The sequence below is a fragment of the Pan paniscus genome, chromosome 4 (assembly GCF_029289425.2).
Source record: "Pan paniscus chromosome 4, NHGRI_mPanPan1-v2.0_pri, whole genome shotgun sequence".
In the NCBI taxonomy this organism is placed as follows: domain Eukaryota; kingdom Metazoa; phylum Chordata; class Mammalia; order Primates; family Hominidae; genus Pan; species Pan paniscus.
In genome coordinates, this window is record NC_073253.2 from 154,413,065 (window position 1) to 154,431,616 (window position 18,552).

The 18,552-nt window shown below is 41.1% G+C and overlaps 1 long non-coding RNA gene and 1 other non-coding gene across 2 annotated transcripts; both read left to right on the forward strand.

Moving 5' to 3' along the window:
• Window positions 1-540: 540 nt before the first annotated feature.
• On the forward strand, window positions 541-18,277 carry LOC130541551 (uncharacterized). The gene is made up of 3 exons (XR_008955621.1): window positions 541-985; window positions 2,408-2,484; window positions 17,810-18,277. It is a non-coding gene; the product is annotated as an uncharacterized LOC130541551 (long non-coding RNA).
• LOC112439962 (small nucleolar RNA SNORA68) lies at window positions 3,366-3,494 on the forward strand. Its single transcript, XR_003028180.1, has one exon. It is a non-coding gene; the product is annotated as a small nucleolar RNA SNORA68 (small nucleolar RNA).
• Window positions 18,278-18,552: the final 275 nt, after the last annotated feature.

An 18,552-nucleotide genomic window follows, 5' to 3' on the forward strand; every position in this document is an offset into this window, starting at 1 on the left:
AGGACCACCAATTCTCCAATTCTTTGATATCAACTGGGTGTCCAATAATTCAATTCAACTCTGACACCAATTACCTGGAGTCAGTGCAGACCCCACAAGTTATGGGCTCAGTTGCATAACAATGCCTCCACTTCACATGTTAGCTGGATATGGGGCTCCAAGCTAACTGAACCTCTGCTCAATCAACTACAAATTTGGGGATTCCCATGACCCTCCCTGTATTAGCTCATTTTCACGCTGCTGATAAAGACATATCATGCTGATAAAGAACAGCATGGAAAAGAACTGAGCCCCTGATTCAATTACCTCCCACCAGGTTCCTCCCACAACACATGGCAATTCAAGATGAGATTTGGGTGGGGACACAGCCAAACCATATCACTCCCCACCCTCCACCAGGTTTGATAATTTGCTAGAAAGACTCACAGGACACAGGAAAGCACTATACTTACCACTGCAGTTTTATTATACAGAATACGATTCAGAAACAGCCAAATGGAAGAGATGCATAGAGCTAGTAAGGGAGTGGAAGGTGGACAGAAAGCCCATGCCCTCTCTGGGCATCCACCCACCCAGCACATCAATATGTTCACAAACTCAGAAGATCCCTAAACCTTGTTGTTCAAGAGATTTTACTGAAATTTCATTATGTAGGTGTGATTGGCCATTGGTGATTGAACTCAATCTCCAGACCCTCTTCCCCTCTCCACAGTTAGGGGTTAGGGGATGGGGCTGAAAGTCGCCTGGTGATCTGCTCTATTCTGAAGCTCTCTAGAGGTTAAGAATTCTCTCATTAGCATGTGGTCAGGTATGATTCAAAGAGGCATGTTATGAATTACAAAAGAGTCCTATTAGGAAATTCTAAAGGTTTAGAAACCCTTGTTCCCTGCGTAACTACTCCACCCAAGGCAAGTCTCAAGCTGTCCAACTTGATGTCACTGAGTTCACCTGGAACCCAGATGAAATATCAGAAGGAAAGGGAAGGGTGAGTACTGACTCTATATCATTTTCAATTCCTGTTGAATAAGGGTTCAAATTGTAAATTAAAGCCTACTCTTCCTTTCCCTCCCTCCCTCCCTTCTTTCCTCTCTCCCTCCCTTGCTTCTTCTCTCCCTTCCTTCTTTCTTTCTTTCTTTCTTTCTCTTTTTTTTTCTTTTTTGAGATAGAGTCTTGCCCTGTCACCCAGGCTGGAGTGCTATGGCATGATCTCAGCTCACAGCAACCTCCACCTCCCAGGTTCAAGCAATTCCCTGCCTCAGCCTCCCGAGTAGCTGGGACTACAGGCGCGTGCCACCACATCTGGCTAATTTTTTGTATTTTAGTAGAGATGGGGTTTCACCATGTTGGCCAGGATGATCTCCATCTCCTGACCTCGTGATCCACCCGCCTAGGCCTCCCAAAGTGCTGGGATTACAGGCATGAGTCACCACGCCCAGCCTCTCTTTCTTTTGTTCACAAAGTCAACAGTGGCTGAGTGCCCATGTGTTTCACGGTGCTTGTCTAGTATATTTTTAAAAGGTGGCACCAGGGCGCTTCTGCTAAAATGGGTCTGTTGTTCATGGAGGAGCGGGGAGTAATGGCTCTGGAAGTGTGGGGAGACCAACAGCTGACAGGGATCAGCCCTTTCAGTCCAAGTGGGACACTGCTGCCTACATTATCTTCCTCACCTTCGTCAGCACCCTGTTGTTCTTGCTGTTGCTCATTATCATCCACTGTTGCTGCAGCTGCTGCTGCAACTCCCAGAAAGTGAGCCCCTAGAACAAAAAATTCCAGTAGGGTGGGTAACTTGGCCCTTGTACCTTAACACCATGAGTCCCTGCCAGCCCCTTCCTGTGTGTCTTGCCTTGTAGCAAGTAACAATCCCATGCCTTGTGTTTACCTAGAAAAATTAATTAAATTAATGGTGAGTCACATATTTAGAAAATAAGAGTTTTTGCAGACCTGCGTTTGTAGATTGAGATCCATTCCTGTCATTAAGACTGATCTTACCATTGTAAATAGAGATATACAAAACTACAAAGAGATTTGTGGAATCCCAACTGGATTCTATTTAAATATCAATAAGAGCTGAGCCTGACCTGCTCGGAAGAATAAGAAGATAATTTAGAATAGAATAAAGCCATTGAAAGAGTAAATCAATCCAATCTCAAAGTGAAAGAACCTAGGAGAGGGGTTACAGACCCAGATTTCACTAGAATTAGGGACATGAACATGGGACCCTTTCTGGCTATGAAATTCCTATAACTAGGCCTCGTAACTGGGCCTCAGTATGTTGGGAGAACACAAAACCCTGAGTCCCAGCCAAATCCAGAGTCAATTTGTATCCTCAGTGACCTCCTCCTGAAAAATAACACCAAATGTTTGGTGTGGTATAACTGTCTGCTTCATCTGCCCATTTTAATTCTAGGAGGATCTGTAATTGAAAATAAAAAAGTGAATTATGAAAACTGATTAAGCCAAACCCATCGTATTCATATATTCATGGTAAGTTGAGAAACACCTTGTGCACTTGCTATTTAGAATATATGTAATTATTTGGAGAATTTATTAATAGCAGATGAGCGAATCCAACAGAATTGCTTTATAATTTAATGTATAATATTTAATTGAATAATTGATTAACTTCTGACTTTAAGTTCAATGTATAAGAAAACTTTACTAAATTTAAAGATACTATTGGAACATTCAGAAGAACCTAATATTCACCATATTTATGTTTCATATGTTAGAGTTACTTAAATTATTTTTGTTACACAGTTGAATGACTTAAAATGAAAACAAGTACATTAAATGTATGAATGTAATTTTTTAATGTTTAAGAATTAAAATTGGCCAGCATGGTGGCTCACACCTGTAATCCCAGTACTTTGGAAGGCCAAGGTGGGCGGATCACAAAGTCAGGAGTTTGAGACCAGCCTGGCCAATATGGTGAAACCCCATCTCTACTACAAATACAAAAATTAGCTGGGTGGTGGTGCGTGCCTGTAGTCGCAGCTACTTGGGTGGCTGAGGCAGAAGAATCGTTTGAACCCGGGAGGCAGAGGTTGCAGTTGCAGTGAGCCGAGATCGTGCCACTGCACTCCAGCCTGGGCAAAAGAGTGAGACTCCGTCTCAAAAAAAAAAAAAAAAAAAAAAAAAAGAATTAAAATTAAGTTTGTAAATGGGCTCACACATTAATCAAAGGCCCCCTTAAAAGTGACTGTTAAAGTCTTATTTATTCATTAATAGAACAATGTGATTTTTATTTTGAATTTTAAAGCTTAAGGACAAATAGTCTTTTGATCTTATAACCTTAAATGGAATATTAATTTCTAAAAACCAAACTCATCATAAATAATCTTTTCTGGTCATAAAAACTGCCATCACTCATACCTAAACCCAAGAATCACTTTCTTATAGTGATGATTTAAACAGATGCAAACAGCAAGCACATCTTGTCACCTTTGCGGGACTGTGGCTGTGCCCCTCGCAGAAAATTTGGAGGTTCTACATCCCTGGTGGAAAAAAAAAAAAAAAAAAAAAAGCCTGCCATCATTGACACCAAAACACTCATAATGACAGTACCTACTGTAATGCTTAGAAGTGAAAAAATAACGTGCCATGAAAGAGACTAATTGAAGGGGCTTAATTTAGATCAGGGGTTCAAAGATCTCTCTGGAAAGTGCCTTGTGAGCAGAGACTTCAGAAAGAAAGTTTAACCAAAGGAAAATCAAAAAGAAGAGTGGTCTGGGTGGGATCCTAGAGAGAGCTTAGTATGACAGAGGAATTGAAAGAAGTTGGGAAGTTCAGAGAAGCTGGAACCAAGTAAGTCAGAGGGAGAGTGGCATGGATGGGACAGGAGAGGAAGCTGCAGTCAGATCATGCAGGCCTTTGGAGACCAGGTTAAACCATATGTTATATAAACACAAATATTATACAAATCCCTAAATGTAATGGAAAACCTCTGAGGATTTTAAGCAGACGTCGGGGGTGCTGAGTATGGTTGAATAGCCTGGGTATTGCACAACTCCATGTTGCACCAGTGGCGTAGTTCCTGGTGTGATGCAATATTGCCTCTGGGCAGGTAACACAATCAAATTAGTGTTAAACAATTACTCTGGTTGCTGTAGGGAGAAGAACTGTAGAGGTAAGAGTGGAACCAAGGAGATCATTTAACTAGCTAATGCAGACTCCAATCAAGTAGGCCAACACAGTATTTGTGGTGATAGGGAAAAGTGGACAGACTGTTTTTTTTTTTTCTATTTCCATGGCAGACAGTAGAAGTCTGGGTAGATTTCTGAATCTGAAAATAACCTGTCTTAAATGGTGCTTGAGAAAAATTAATCGTCCATCCAGAAATGTGCTAGAGCTGATATACAGCAGCTTGTATTGGTTCAGTAGAGACAATGGGGTCCACCTTTCCCCAACTCCTCATTCAGTGACATCAAGTTGATAGCTTGAAATCTGCCTTGGTGGGAGTATTTACACCATGGAGATTAGCAAACCCTACCAATAGAGCTTCTTTCCCCAGAGAGCTGACTGTGAAACATTTACCAGCACACCAGTGCTTCCAGTGCTTTTCGCTATCTCAACACTGGAATACTACTTAAAGAATCACTGCATATAATATGATATGATGTCAAAGAACATTCATATGGGTCTTACGAAACCTTAAGAAAGGAATGGTTATGAGAGACACTGGGAAGAAAATATCTGTAAGACTGGGTGGTGCTTTGCAAATGGTGGTAATGGGAAGAGAGGAGCAGATTGTATTTTCTTCCATGGAATAGGAATCATTTCAAAGCATATATCTTTGATGAAGATTACAGAGAGAACATTTCACAGTTTGGTTCCCTGTCCTCTGTATTTTAAATGTCCCTGCTTCTGCTGTCAAGGATTTCAAGTGCCTTTTAAAAATTCCATATTGTGGTAGCTCTGAGTTCTGAATTCTATCACTATTTACTGGTGCAGTTAAATGAATAAAATAATAATTGAATACCAGACTCTCAGTCACTGTCTTGCAGAAACAGAAGCTCTGCAGAGAGCTGGAGAAGAGCATGCTTTAAAACTGAAAAATGTCTTCCACTTTGTAAATTTGTAGCATCAAGGCAGTGGTGTTGAAGACCAACCTGAGCCTTCCATATATATGTGAAGGTTCACATAAGGGTTTCTAAAGGGTACCAGGAAAGGAAGTGGAGGGAGACCCTAAGGGCATGCTCCAAATATTATTTTTCCCATGAAAATAAGTGTTCTGCAGAATTTAAAGCTTATATCACAACATGATGTAAACACCTTTCTCATCAATATTGTGACAAGTATTTTCCTAGATCCCGGAGATATGAAAATGAATAATGTAGTGTTTCCTCGGATCTCAGTGAATAAAAAAGTGAATAAGACTACTTCATTTGGCACACAGTAATTGAGAGAGACAAAATCATGAACAGATTAATTAGAGTACAATGTGGCCAATGCAGAAATTTCGTATTTAGAAGATACCATGGAAGCCCAACGAAGGGCATGTGACTCAGCCTTGGGTGAGCAGGGGCAGCTTCCTGGGGGAAGCGATATTTAAGTTGAATCTTAAAGAGTAGGGGTAAACCAGATACAGTGTGTGTATGGAGTAGAGGGAATTCCAGGCAGAGGGAAGAGCATGAGAAAAGACACAGAAATGAGGAACAACAGGTGATTTGGCCTTAGAGGCTTGGCTGAAGGGCAGATGGGGATAAGGAGAGGAGAGTGGAGGCCTCCAAGTTTTCAGTGGAGTACCAAGGAGTAGGGCAATTTGAGTGGACCATGCTGGGTGTAGGCAAAAAGGGGGTAGACTGTCTGTTGAGTATTAGAAAACAATAATAAAACTGACTATATTGCCAATGATTCTAAACAATGATAACACGCTCCTCTCTATCAAGGTGGCTACCCCCTGGGTACACCACTGCATGTTTTTCCTGAAGGTCTGGGGCAAGGAAGTGATGCAGTCAGACTCCTGAACTGTGCAGATCTGGAGATGCCAGCCTCAATAATATCTAAGTGAGAGAACATTTTCTTGCATCCCCCTCCCCATCCTAGACAGATAGAGAGTGCCTCTACTAAACATCCTCAAAGCACTGAGCACTTTTCTATAATAACCGAGCAGTTTGTAATTATATCCACCACTGAAGAGAAAGAATGCTAGAGAAAAATACAGGTTTTCGGAAGATATATAGAGTTTGGGACAAGTTTAGTTTTATTGGCTTGTGGGAGATCAAGGACAGATATACAGCAACAGGACATGGATTTTGGACTAAAGCTGTAGGTTCAGAGTCATTAGCATAGAAGTGGTGGTTAAATCCTTGGGAGTGGATGAGGTAACCTGGGAAAAACTGAGAAAGACAGTGGGCCAAAAGTGGAATGCTAGAAGCTGAATATTTTGTGGACAGATGATGGAACAAATATCCAAAAGAAAAGACAATGAAGAAATGCTCAGAGGCCTAAGAAGAATCTGGACAACACAAAATTGTGGCAAGATTTTCCAGGACCAAAGGAAGAGAAAGAACTGGAGATAATGCAGAAAACTAAAATATCAGTAAGTGTCTGTGAGAAAGAAGTCAAACCCATGGCATGTGTGTTGGAAGGAAGTTGGTGAGAAAATGGGGAAGCAATGGCGGAAACCTTGGAAAAATCTGGGAATGACAGAATCCCATCTAGGATTCTCCAGAGGGACAAAACTAATAGGAAATATGTCTATGTGAAAGGGAGTTTATTAAGAAGAATTGACTCACACAATCACAGGTAAAGTCCCACGATAGGCAGTCTGCCAGTTGAGGAGCAAGGAAGTCAGTAGTGGATCAGTCTGAGTCCCCAAACCTCAAAAGTAGGGAAGCCAACAGTGCAGCTTCAGTCTGTGACCAAAGGCTCAAGAGCCCCTTGGCAAACCACTATTGTAAGTCCAAGAGCCGAAGAACTTGGAGTCTGATGTTCGAGGGCAGGAAGCATCCAGCACCGGAGAAAGATGAAAGCCGGAAGGCTCAGCAAGTCGGCTTCTCCCACCACCTTCTGCCTGCTTTATTCTAGCCAAGTTTGCAGATGATTGGATGGTGCTCACCCACATTGAGGGTAGGTCTGCCCACTGGGAAGATTTCCCTTTGCCACTGTCCTTTAGGGATGTCCTAGAAAGAGACTATAGTGCTGCACCTGTCCACTTTTGGGTGGTACCTGCATATCGTGCAGAACCACCCGTAAACCAGGCCCTAGTCTTCTCTTCCTGTGTAGACTGATCGTAGGGAATTCCCCATGAGGCCATCAGTGCGGGCTTGGGGAGAGAAGACAGGGTGGCAGGAGTGGAGACCATGGGCATTTGAGCCATTTCCTTATGTAACTTACTTGTGCCTTCTAAGCAGCTCAGGTTGCATGGTGACTTGATGACCCATAATCAAGCCTTCAGTTTCTACCAAAGCCCAGTAACAAGCCAAGAGCTGTGTCTCAAAAGGAGAGTAGGTATCTGCAGAAGATGGCAGGGCCTTGCTCCAAAATCCTAGAGGTCTCTGCTGTGATTCACCTATGGGGGCTGGCCGAAGGCTTCGAACAGCATCGCTACTGACACCTCAAGCACTGTTGGATCTGCTGGGTCATATGGCCCAAGTGACAGAGCAGCTTGCACAGCAGCCTGGACCTGTTGCAGAGCATTTTCCTGTTCTGGACCCCACTCGAAACTGACAACCTTTTGAATCATTTGATAAATGGGCTGGAGTAACATACCCAAATAAGGAATGTGTTGCCCCAAAATCCAAATAGGCCAACTAGGTATTGTGCCTCTTTCTTGGTTGTAGGAGGGGCCAAATGAGGTAATTTATTGTTCACCTTAGAAGAAATATCTCAATAGGCCCCACACCACTGGACTCCTAGAAATTTCACTGATGTAGAAGGTCTCTGAATTTTAGCTGAATTTATTTCCCATCCCCTGGCATGCAAATGTCTCACCAATAAGTCCACTGTGTTTGCTACTTCTCACTCACTGGGTCCAAGCCGCATAATGTCATCAGTAAAATAGACCGGTGTGATATCTTGTGGAAGAGAAAAGTGATCAAGATCTCTGTGAACAAAATTATGACACAAAGCTGGAGACTTGATATACCCCTGAGGCAGGACAGTGAAGGTATATTGCTGACTTTGCAAGCTGAAGGCAAATTGCTTTTGGTGGGCCTTATGGACAGGAATGGAGAAAAAGGCATTTGTCAAATCAATGGCTGTATACCAGGTACAAGGATATGTGTTAATTTGCTCAAGCAATGAAACCACATCTGGTACAGCAGCTGCAGTTGGGGTCACCACTTGGTTAAGCTTACAGTAATCCACTGTCATTCTCCAAGATCCATCTGTCTTTTGCACAGGCCAAATAGGAAAGTTGAATGGGGATATGGTGGGAATCACCACCCCTGCATCTTTCAAGTCCTTGATGGTGGCACTAATCTCTGCAATCCCTCCAGGGTTGTGATATTGTTTTTGACTTACTATTTTTCTAGGTAGAGGCAGCTGTAATGGCTTCCATTTGGCCTTTTCCACCGTGATAGGCCTCACCCTACCAGTCAGGGAGCCAATGTAGGGATTCTGCCAGCTGCTAAGTATGTCTATGCCAATTATGCATTCTGGCACTGGGGAAATGACCACACAATGAGTCTGGGGACCCACTGGACCCACCGTAAGTCGGACCAGAGCTAAAACTTCATTAATTAGCTTATCTCCACAAGCCCCATAAGATCCGTATTTTAGCTAACCAAGCTTTAACTGGAGGACCACAGTGATGTTTTGGGTCCTCTGAAATCAATGTCAGCTCAGAGCCAGTGGCCGGAATCCCCGAAAGTTCTGATCATTCCCCTTTCCCCAGTGCACAGCTACCCTGGTAAAAGGCCAGAGGTCTCCTTAGGGAAGGATGGGAAAAAGATTAACTGCATACATTGTTGGTAGTATAGTGAGGTTCTTCCTTGAGGAGAACCGGCCTCCCTTTCATTCAAGGATTTCTGGGTCTGTAAACTGGTTCATGTCTGGAAATTGATTGACAGGCCATAAATCTCTATTTTTATAATTCAAATTAGTCTTTTGTCCATTCAGCCTGAAAGTTTTCTGCTTATATAAATTAAGTAAGCATGCAGTAGGCTTCCTATCAATTTCACTTCTAGGAACACTGTGATTAATTAGCCAAAGCCAGAGATCTACATAAATCATGCTATTCTGATTGCTACTTTGCCTCTGCTGTCCATTATAGTAACTACATCCACCTTGCCTTTGATGGTTGAGTGCCTCAACTTGGCCCCTGCCACCTTGGGATCCAATTATTTCCATTGCATTTAACATTTCTAATTGAGTGACTGCAGTTCCCACTGTAAGATCTGGCATACAAAGAGAAGCAATCACAGAACTCTTCAAGGATGTAAATGCTCCCTTCACAAATCTATTTCGCAAAGTATTGGTGAAGGGTATATCTTCTGGACCCTCCCAGCTGGGATGAGTAGGTCTAAAGTGACTAATCCACTCCAACATTCCAATCTCCCTAAGCTTTTGGATCCCTTCCTCTACATTAAACCAAGGGAGATCAGGCATTTCCAGCCTACTCATAGTAGGCCATATTTTATTTTATTTTATTTTTTTGAGACAGAGTCTCACTGTGTCACCCAGGCTGGAATGCAGTGGCACGATCTCAGCTCACTGCACCCTCCACCTCCTGGGTCTAAGCAATTCTCCTGCCTCAGCCTCCTGAGTAGCTGGGATTACAGGAGTGTGCCGCCAAGCCAGGTTAATTTTTGTATTTTTAGTAGAGACTGGGTTTTGCCATGTTGGCCAGGCTGGTCTCAAACTCCTGACCTCAAGTGATCTGCCCGCCTTGGCCTCCCAAAGTGCTGGGATTACAGGCATGAGCCACCACGCCCAGCCAAGTAGGCCATCTTTTGATCCATATTTCAGCTAACCAAGCAAATAAATTATTAGAACCTTTTTTTAACTCCCTGATCTGCAACATTAAATGCAGAATCCCTGCTTAGTGGGCCCATATCAGTAAATTCAGCCTGATCCAACTTTATGTTCTTTCCACCATTATCCCATGCCCTTAAAGTCCATCCGGATACCTGTTCTCCAGATTTCTGCTTTATAAGTTAGAAAACTCTGTTCTTTTGGAGTGTAGCGCACCTCCTCATTGGTCACACTCTGAACCTTACGTCTAGAGCCTGCTGGGACTTGAGTCTAGTTATAGGTCTGGAAGCAAACAGGGGTGTTAGGAGTGGGTCCTGAGGAGAATCAGCATTCTCTTACCTGACAACTTCCTCAGGGGAGGCCATCACTGTTGCCTCAGGCAGTGCAGGGTTAATCTCCTCAGACAAAGGTGGAAAGGCTGATGGCAGCATGGGTGGTAGGGGGAGATGTTGCTACTGCTGCAGATGGGAAGGCTGTTTCCTCTGGCAAAAAAGGCTCATCAGAATTTAGAAGCTCAGTGTCCCAAGCCTCATCAGGGACCTCCTACACATCCCCATTCCTAATTGCAGGATCCCATTCTTTTCCAATCAATGCCCTCACTTTAACAGTAGACACCTGGCAAGGGTGTGCATTCACCTTTTATTGCAAGTCAGTCACTCACATGATAAGAGCTTGTGTCTGTTTTTCCACAATTTCAGCTCTTTCTATACAGGAGATAAAACTCTCTGTTAGGGCAGTCTTAGAAGATTTGGGGTTCAGTATCTGCTTCTGGAGCCAGGAATTAGAATCCCTGAGTTCATCGTTTTCCTTCATCACTTTGTCCAGCAAACTTAGGAGCAACCAAACAACTTTATGACATTCCTTGATTCTCCACATATGGTCAAAGGTATTATGTATAGAGTCGCTAAACTCCTTGCCTCTGCAGAGCAGTGAATCAGGAGTATCAAATGCATTTATTTTGCATAACTTTCTAAACAGTTCACACCAAGGACTATCAGTGTTTTCCATACTATTCAAAGCAGAGGCCTTAGCATTTTTGGGTCTAATCAGATTGAGCAGCCAATTCCAGAAACCCTGAAACCAACTAAAGAACTCTATCCTTAAAATTCTTGAACCACTCCAGGAACAAAATCTGTATTAGTCAGGGTTCTCTAGAGGGACAGAACTAATAGGATATATGTAAATATGACAGGCAGTTTATTAAGAAGAATTGACTCACGCGATCACAAGGTAAAGTCCCATGATAGGCCGTCTGCAAGTTGAGGAGCAAGGAAGCCAGTAGTGGATCAGCCCGAGACCCAAAACCTCAAAAGTAGGGAAGCCAACAGTGCAGCCTTCAGTCTGTGGCCAAAGGCCAGAGATCCCCTCGGCAAACTGCTAGTGTAAATCCAAGAGTCCAAAAGCCAAAGAACTTGGAGTCTGATGTTCAAGGTCAGGAAGCATCCAGCACTGGAGAAAAATGAAGGCAAGTCAGGTTCTCCCACCTTCTTCTGCCTGCTTTATTCTAGCCAAGTTGGCAGTTGATTAGATGGTGCCCACCCACATTGAGGGTGGGTCTGCCTTTCCCAGTCCATTGAGTCAAATGTTAATCGCCTTTGGCAATACACTCACAGACACCCAGAAAGAATACTTTGCATCCTTCAATCCAATCAATTTGACAATATTAACCATCTGATGGTGTAAGTGGATCTGTGGGCCCCTGCCTAAGTCACATATTGAGCCCTGCAGGTGACAAGACCCCAGAGTTTTCCCACAGCACAGTGTGGTGAGGAATACGGTAGTCATGGCCCAGTGTGGCTGAGGGGCCTAGTGAGTGTTTCCCTTGCCTCAAAAACAGAATTGGCCCGGCAAAGAGACTCACCAGACTAGAAAAGACAGGGACTTGTGTTGACAGATGGGATCATGCAGATCTTAAGGTCAGCTAGGATGATGGCCATCTTAAAAGATACCGTTGTCCTAAGACCTCTGGCCCGGATGCATTCTACATGAACCTCATTAACTAAGCCTCTGCCCACCCCTACCTCCTCTTGAATGTTATCTCAAGCAGAAAACTTAGTCGCCTGAGGCCAAGTTTCTGCCACTGGGAGGAACAATAACAACAAATAAAAATGAAGATAGAGAAAAATAAAGTAATATTTCTTGTGTACTTCAGTTTGCAAACTGGAACCCATATGCTAATTGTAGAAAAATGACTTTATAAATCCTGGACTCATTGAATCCTTTCTCTGTATGATGTTGATGCTGCATTCAAAGAAGTACAATCCCAACAGCTAAAAATGATAAAACATGAAATTCTGAGCTTTCATGTGCATTACTTGGAAATTGTTTAAAAGGATCCCATTTGTAACCCTGAGAATACCCTTCCTATGCTCTCTTCTCTCTTCCACAATTCTCTCACACCCTGTATTGCTTTAGAGCCTCTCATTCACAACTCTACCTCCCCAAACCTTTTTCTCCTACAGTTCACACTATATTTTGCTTCCTAAATTCATGAATCTGGCTGGGCACGCTGGCCTGTATTCCTAATACTTTAGGAAGTTGAGGCAAGAGGATCCCTTGAGGCCAGGAGTTCTAGACTAGCCTGGCCAACATAGCAAGACCCCACCACTACAAAAAAAAATTAGCCAGGCATGATGGGGCACCACTACAGTCCTAGCCACTTGGAAGGCTGAGGTGAGAGGATCATTTGAGCACAGGAGTTCAAAGCTGCAGTGAGCTAAGAAGGTGCCACTGCATGGGTGATAGAGCAAGACCCCATCTCTTATAAACAAACAAACAAACAATCTTTTTTATCCCCTAGTTCTTTAATAGATCATTTATGTTTTCTTTTCTCCTGTTCTTTCCCATTTTTTCCTATTCTTTCTTCCTTCTTCCCAAGGTATGGAAGGATTGTGAATCTACTCAGTCAATCTTAAAAGGGGCAATGGGGAGAGGGAAAACAAGGAACCCTCACAGGCTAATTTTTAAACCACATCTCTTAAGAAAATATGGAGAAGCAAAGAGAGGAAAATGTAAATTACCTGAAATTCTACCACTGTAAATATGTTGATATACTTTCAGACTTTTTCCTATGCATTTATAACACACACACACACACACACACATATAAGTTGCAAAAAATGGCCAACAGTATATATATACATACTCTTTTGTAGTCCCCTTTAAGCAACTTATTGTGAATGTCTTTCCCTCTCAAGCTTTATACTGACAACATCATTTTGAAAAGCTACATGACTTTACATTGTGTGAATGTACTATCATTTATGAACTTTTCTTTCACTGTAAGACATTTAGGTTGTTTTCTCTGTTGTAAATGATAAACACTGCTGTTGTCAATATCCTTATGATAACTCCTTTGCTCCCTTGTGCAATTATTTTTATAGGATCAGTTACTGGGTGTGAAAATTGGGATGGCAAGCGTGCATATAGCATTCACTTTCTAGGGCTGCTGGAACACAGTACCACAAACTGGGGAGCTTAAACAACAGGAATGTATGGCCTCACAGCTCTGGAGGCTAAAAGTTCAAGATCAAGGTGTCAGCAGGATTGGTTCCTTCTGAAGGCCTGTCCGCAAGCTCTGGTGGTTTGCTGGCTCTCTAGGTGCTCCTTGGTTTCTGCTGCATCACCTAATCTCTGCCTCCATCTTCACATGGTCTTCTCCCTATGTGTGCAAATTTCCCCTTTTTGTAAGAACACCAGGCATACTAAGTCTGAGACACTGTGGAACATGCAAGCGGAAATATCTACTCAGTAGCTATATATGTAGGTCTGGAGTTTAGGAAAGACAAACGTGTGAGTCATTGCCACTTCAGTGGCAGTTGACAGTCATGGGGATGGATGAAATCACCCACTAAGATCGCCCTGTAACATGAGATAAAAAGAGAGCCAAGGAAAGAATTCTAGGAACTCCAATAAACTTACAGGATGATTGGAGGGTAAGAAGGTCACTAATGTGGCATAATTAGACCTGGGCTTCAGGAAGTCAGCACTGGGAGCGATATTATGGAATAGTTGGAATTAGAAAGAAAGAGGAGACATGTCCCATCTCCTAGCTCTGAAGCACCCTGTGTGTCCATTCCTGACTTCAGGCACCTCCCTCCCTGCTATTGGCAGTCACTGCTCTCAAGTTTTTATTAACCAATCTCTTGCTTTTCTTTATAGTTTAAGCACATATATATCTCTAACTACTATGTTGTTCAATTTTTTCTACTTTTAAATGTTACATACATGGAATCTTGCTTTATGAGTTCTTCTACAATCTGGTTATTTACTCAAAATTAGGTGTTTTGGAAGGATTTGTTTTGTCACGTGTGGCTATAGATTTTTCATTTTTAGTGCTGTATGGTATTGCATTGTAGGCACATATACCAATTTATTATTATTATTATTATTGAAAGTAATGGCAAATACCATAATTACTTTTGCACAAACCCAGTATTTGTCCACTGTATTATTCATGGACATTTGGGGACATTTCCAGTGTTTTGCTATTATGGGTAATGTTTCCATGAACTTGTTCATACATTTCTCCTTCATCTGCCCAAGAGTGTCTTTCTAGAAAATATGCCACAGAGTAGAATGGTTGAATCGCTTACCCCCAGGCTTGCTTTACACCAGAAAAGACTCATATGAAAATGAATTCCTGCCTCACACCATATTCAAAATTCAATTTCATGTGGATCAAACACTGAAGTTCCAAATGTAAACCTTAAGACTTTCAGGAGAAAATATGAAAATTATTATTTTTTAAATTTTGAGATGGAGTTTCACTCTTGTTGCCCAGGCTGCAGTGCAACAGAGCAATCTTGGCTCACTGCAACCTCCGCCTCCTGGTTTCAAGCGATTCTCCTGCCTCAGCCTCCCAAGTAGCTGGGATTACAGGCGTCTGCCACAACGTGAGCTAATTTTTTTGTATTTTTAGTAGAGACAGGGTTTCACCATGTTGGCCAGGCTGGTCTTGAACTCCTCACCTCAGGTGATCTGCCCGCCTCAGCCTCCCAAAGTGTTGGGATTACAGATGTGCGCCACCATGCCAGGCTGGAATATCTTTATGACCTTAGGTTAGGAAAGGTTTTCTTATACAAGGTACAAGAAGAACCACCCGTAAAGCAAAAGGTAATAAATCATAAGAATTAACAACTTCTTTTCAATAAAAGACATGGTAAAAAGAATGAAAAGAGAAGCCATAACTGGGAGAAGATAGTCATATAATATATATAATGCACAAAAATTAGTATCTAGAGTCTATGAATAATTCCTACAAATCAATAAGGAAAAAGACAAATAACTCAGTAGAAAATGAGCAAAAGGCTCTTCACAGAAGAGGAAATCCAAATGCCGAGAAACATAGGAAACAAGATTCAATCTCATTAGTAATCAGATAAATGCAAATTAAAACCACAATGAGAAACTGTTTAAATCCACCAGACTGGCATAAACATAAAAATAAGACAATACCAAGTTTTGACAAGAATGTAGAGCATTGTAAACTCACACACTCCTGGTGGGGGTGTGATTTGCTACAACAACTTTGAAAAGCAATTTGTCATCACCTAGTAAAGTCAAGTAAGCATGTGTCATATACCAAGCAATTCTACCCCTAACGTTAAACTAAAAAAAAAATTCTTTGTACATGTGAAGCAAGAGACACAATAAGAAACTCCATTGCACAATAGCCCATAATCGTTCCTAACAGCAAAAAACATTGACACAATTGAAATTTCTATTGACATTAAAATGGATTACAAAACTGTCATCTATCCATATCATGGAATTTTATACAGCAGTGAAAATGAATACACTGCAACTACACATAATAAATGGATGAATTTCACAACACAGAGTGAAAGCCAAGGAGTAAGTCACAGAAAGTCACATATGATGTGACTTAATAGATGTAGTTTAGAAAACAGACAAAATCAAATAATAGTTTGTTTAGAGCTACCTACATGTGTGGTAAGGTCTAAGGAAAACATAGGCTTAACACAAAATTTAGGATAATAGCTACTTCTGGGTGGAGGTGAGCATGTGACGATAAACTATGATAAATATTTGAAGGAAAGGATGGAGCTTATTTGAAGTTCATAATTAAGGGCCTGACTCAAGACTGTGGATTACAAAAGCCTTCCTGAGGAAGTGCACGTCAGCTGATACCTGAAGCGTGAGAAACAGTTTAGAGCAGTGCTTCTCAAACCTTAACAGAGACCCCCACCAATTGCTATGGGATAGAAAGGTATTTTCAGTCATAGTCAGATTTTTGATTATTAAAATAGAACTTTATCCAAATAAACATAAAGTACTGACTATTGGATTTTCTGCCTTCCTGGAGGAAAAACATCATTTTTTTTTCAAGCTTAGCCTCATTTGAATAGAATTTGAAAAATTTCACTCTGCTTTAATGGAAGCCAGACTTGAGAACAAATGATAATATATAAAAAAACTGGTGGCCATAAGCAAAAAATCTGGAAATATCCGATTGTTTACTCTGGGTTAAAAGAGATTATGAGAGAGACCTGGTCTTCAGAAAATGCATTGAACATCCAAGTTCAAGTAGCTGCAACGAAAGCATCCTTTAAAATATATCAGACAAATTAAAAAAAAAACTTAAGGTGGCAATAAAAGATGGCCTGGATGAAAGCATATTTTCCTAAAAGCATAAATCTGCTTTCACAAGAAGCTAAGATAAAAAAGAGTGAGTAAAGTGAATAAACTGAAAAAAACTTGCAGAAGATGAAAGATTGAGCTGCTGTTCTTATATAGGAGAATGAGATCTGGGAATTGGAGATATTAATAATACCTCAGACAATGGAGATTGTGTTGAGGATTAATAAAGTTTTTTATTGAGATAAAATTCATTGAAAAACACTGTGAAGTATACAAACCAGTGGCTTTTAGTACATTCACAATGTTGTGCAGCCATCACTACTATCTAACTTCAGAAGATTTTTGTCACCCCAAAAAGAAACTCCATACACATTAAGCAGTCACTCCCAATTCCTGCCCCCACTTCCACCTGATAGCCACTAATCTATGTTTTGCCTCTATAGATTTGCCTATTCTAGACATTTTATATAAATTGAAACATTATGTGGCCTTTCGTGTGGGTTCTTTAACTTAGCATAGTGTTTTCAAGTTTCATCCATATTGTAGCAAGTATCAGCACTTCATTCCATTTTATGGCTGAATGACATTCCAATGTATGGGTCTGCCATATTTTGTTCATCCCATTTATCCACTCATGGATATGTAGCTTGTTTCCACTTTCTGCCCATTATAAACTATGCCTACTACGAACATTCGTGTATAAGATTTTATTTGAACATATGGTTCGGTTCTCTTGATATATTCCCAGGTGGGTAATTTCTGGGTCATATACTGTAGTAACTCTGTCTGAAACATTTTTAGGAAATGTTGGTTTTGTTTTTTTTTTTTTTTACAGTGGCTGTACTATTTTACATTCCCACAGCAGGTTTTGAGGGTTCAAGTTTGAGGTTTCCTTGCCAATACTTATTTCGCATTAAAAACAAAATTATTGTTATAGCCATCATAGAGGGTGTGAGGTGGCGTCTCACTGTGGTTGGATTTGCATTTCCCTAACAACTGATGATGTTGAGCATCTTTTTATGTGCTTATTGGCTATTTTTATATTTTCTTTGGATAAATGTGCATCATCTCCTTTATTCATTTTTAATTGGGTTGTCTTTATGTTGTTGTAAGAGTTCTTTATATATTCTGGGTACTAAATAAACCTTTATTAGATTTCTGATTTGCAGATATGTTCTCCCATTCTGTGGGTTGTCTTTTCACTTTCTTAATAATGTCCTTTGATGCATAAAAGTTTTTACATTTGATGAAGTCCAAGTTTTTTCTTTTTCTTTTCTTGTGCCTCTAGTGTAATATTTAAGAAACCACTGCCTAATCCAAGGTCATGAAGATTAACATCTATGTTATTAAAATGAAGTTCTGAAGAAGCTGGATTTATATGGCTATGGTAAATGTATCTTTAAAAACTCTCGAAGGAAAAAGCAATAAAATCTACACTAAATTATTGAAGAAGTCAAAATAACAAATGCACTTATGGATAATGTTAAAAGTCTAAAAAATGTACTAGCTTTATTGCAGTCTGAAAAATCCAGTTTGAAAGTGAGATTTCAGAGCTTCAGCAGAAACTTAGTCATTACTAAACTGCATCAATAAAATAAAATGATTATGCAAGATTCAATTTAAAGTGATTTACTATGGAAAGAGAAGAATCTTTCCAAAGCAGATGAAAAAATCAGTCATGCATCTGAAGTGCTAGACATCTTCAGAATCCTAGCCAAAATTCTCTCTCTCTCTGTCTCTCTCTCTCTCTCTTTTTTTAGCAGGGCCTCTCTCTCTGTTGCTCAGGCTGGAGTGCAGTGGCATGATCACAGCTCACTGCAGCCTCAACCTCCTGGGCTCAAATGATCCTCCCACCTCAGCCTCCCAAGTAGCTGGGACCACAAGCATGCACCACTATACGTAGCTAATATTCTTTTAAATTATTTTTTATGGAGACAGGTTCTCCCTGTGTTGCCCAGGCTGGTCTCAAACTTCTGGCCTCAAGAGATCCTCCTGTCTTGGCATCCCAAAGTGTTGGCATTATAGGTGTGA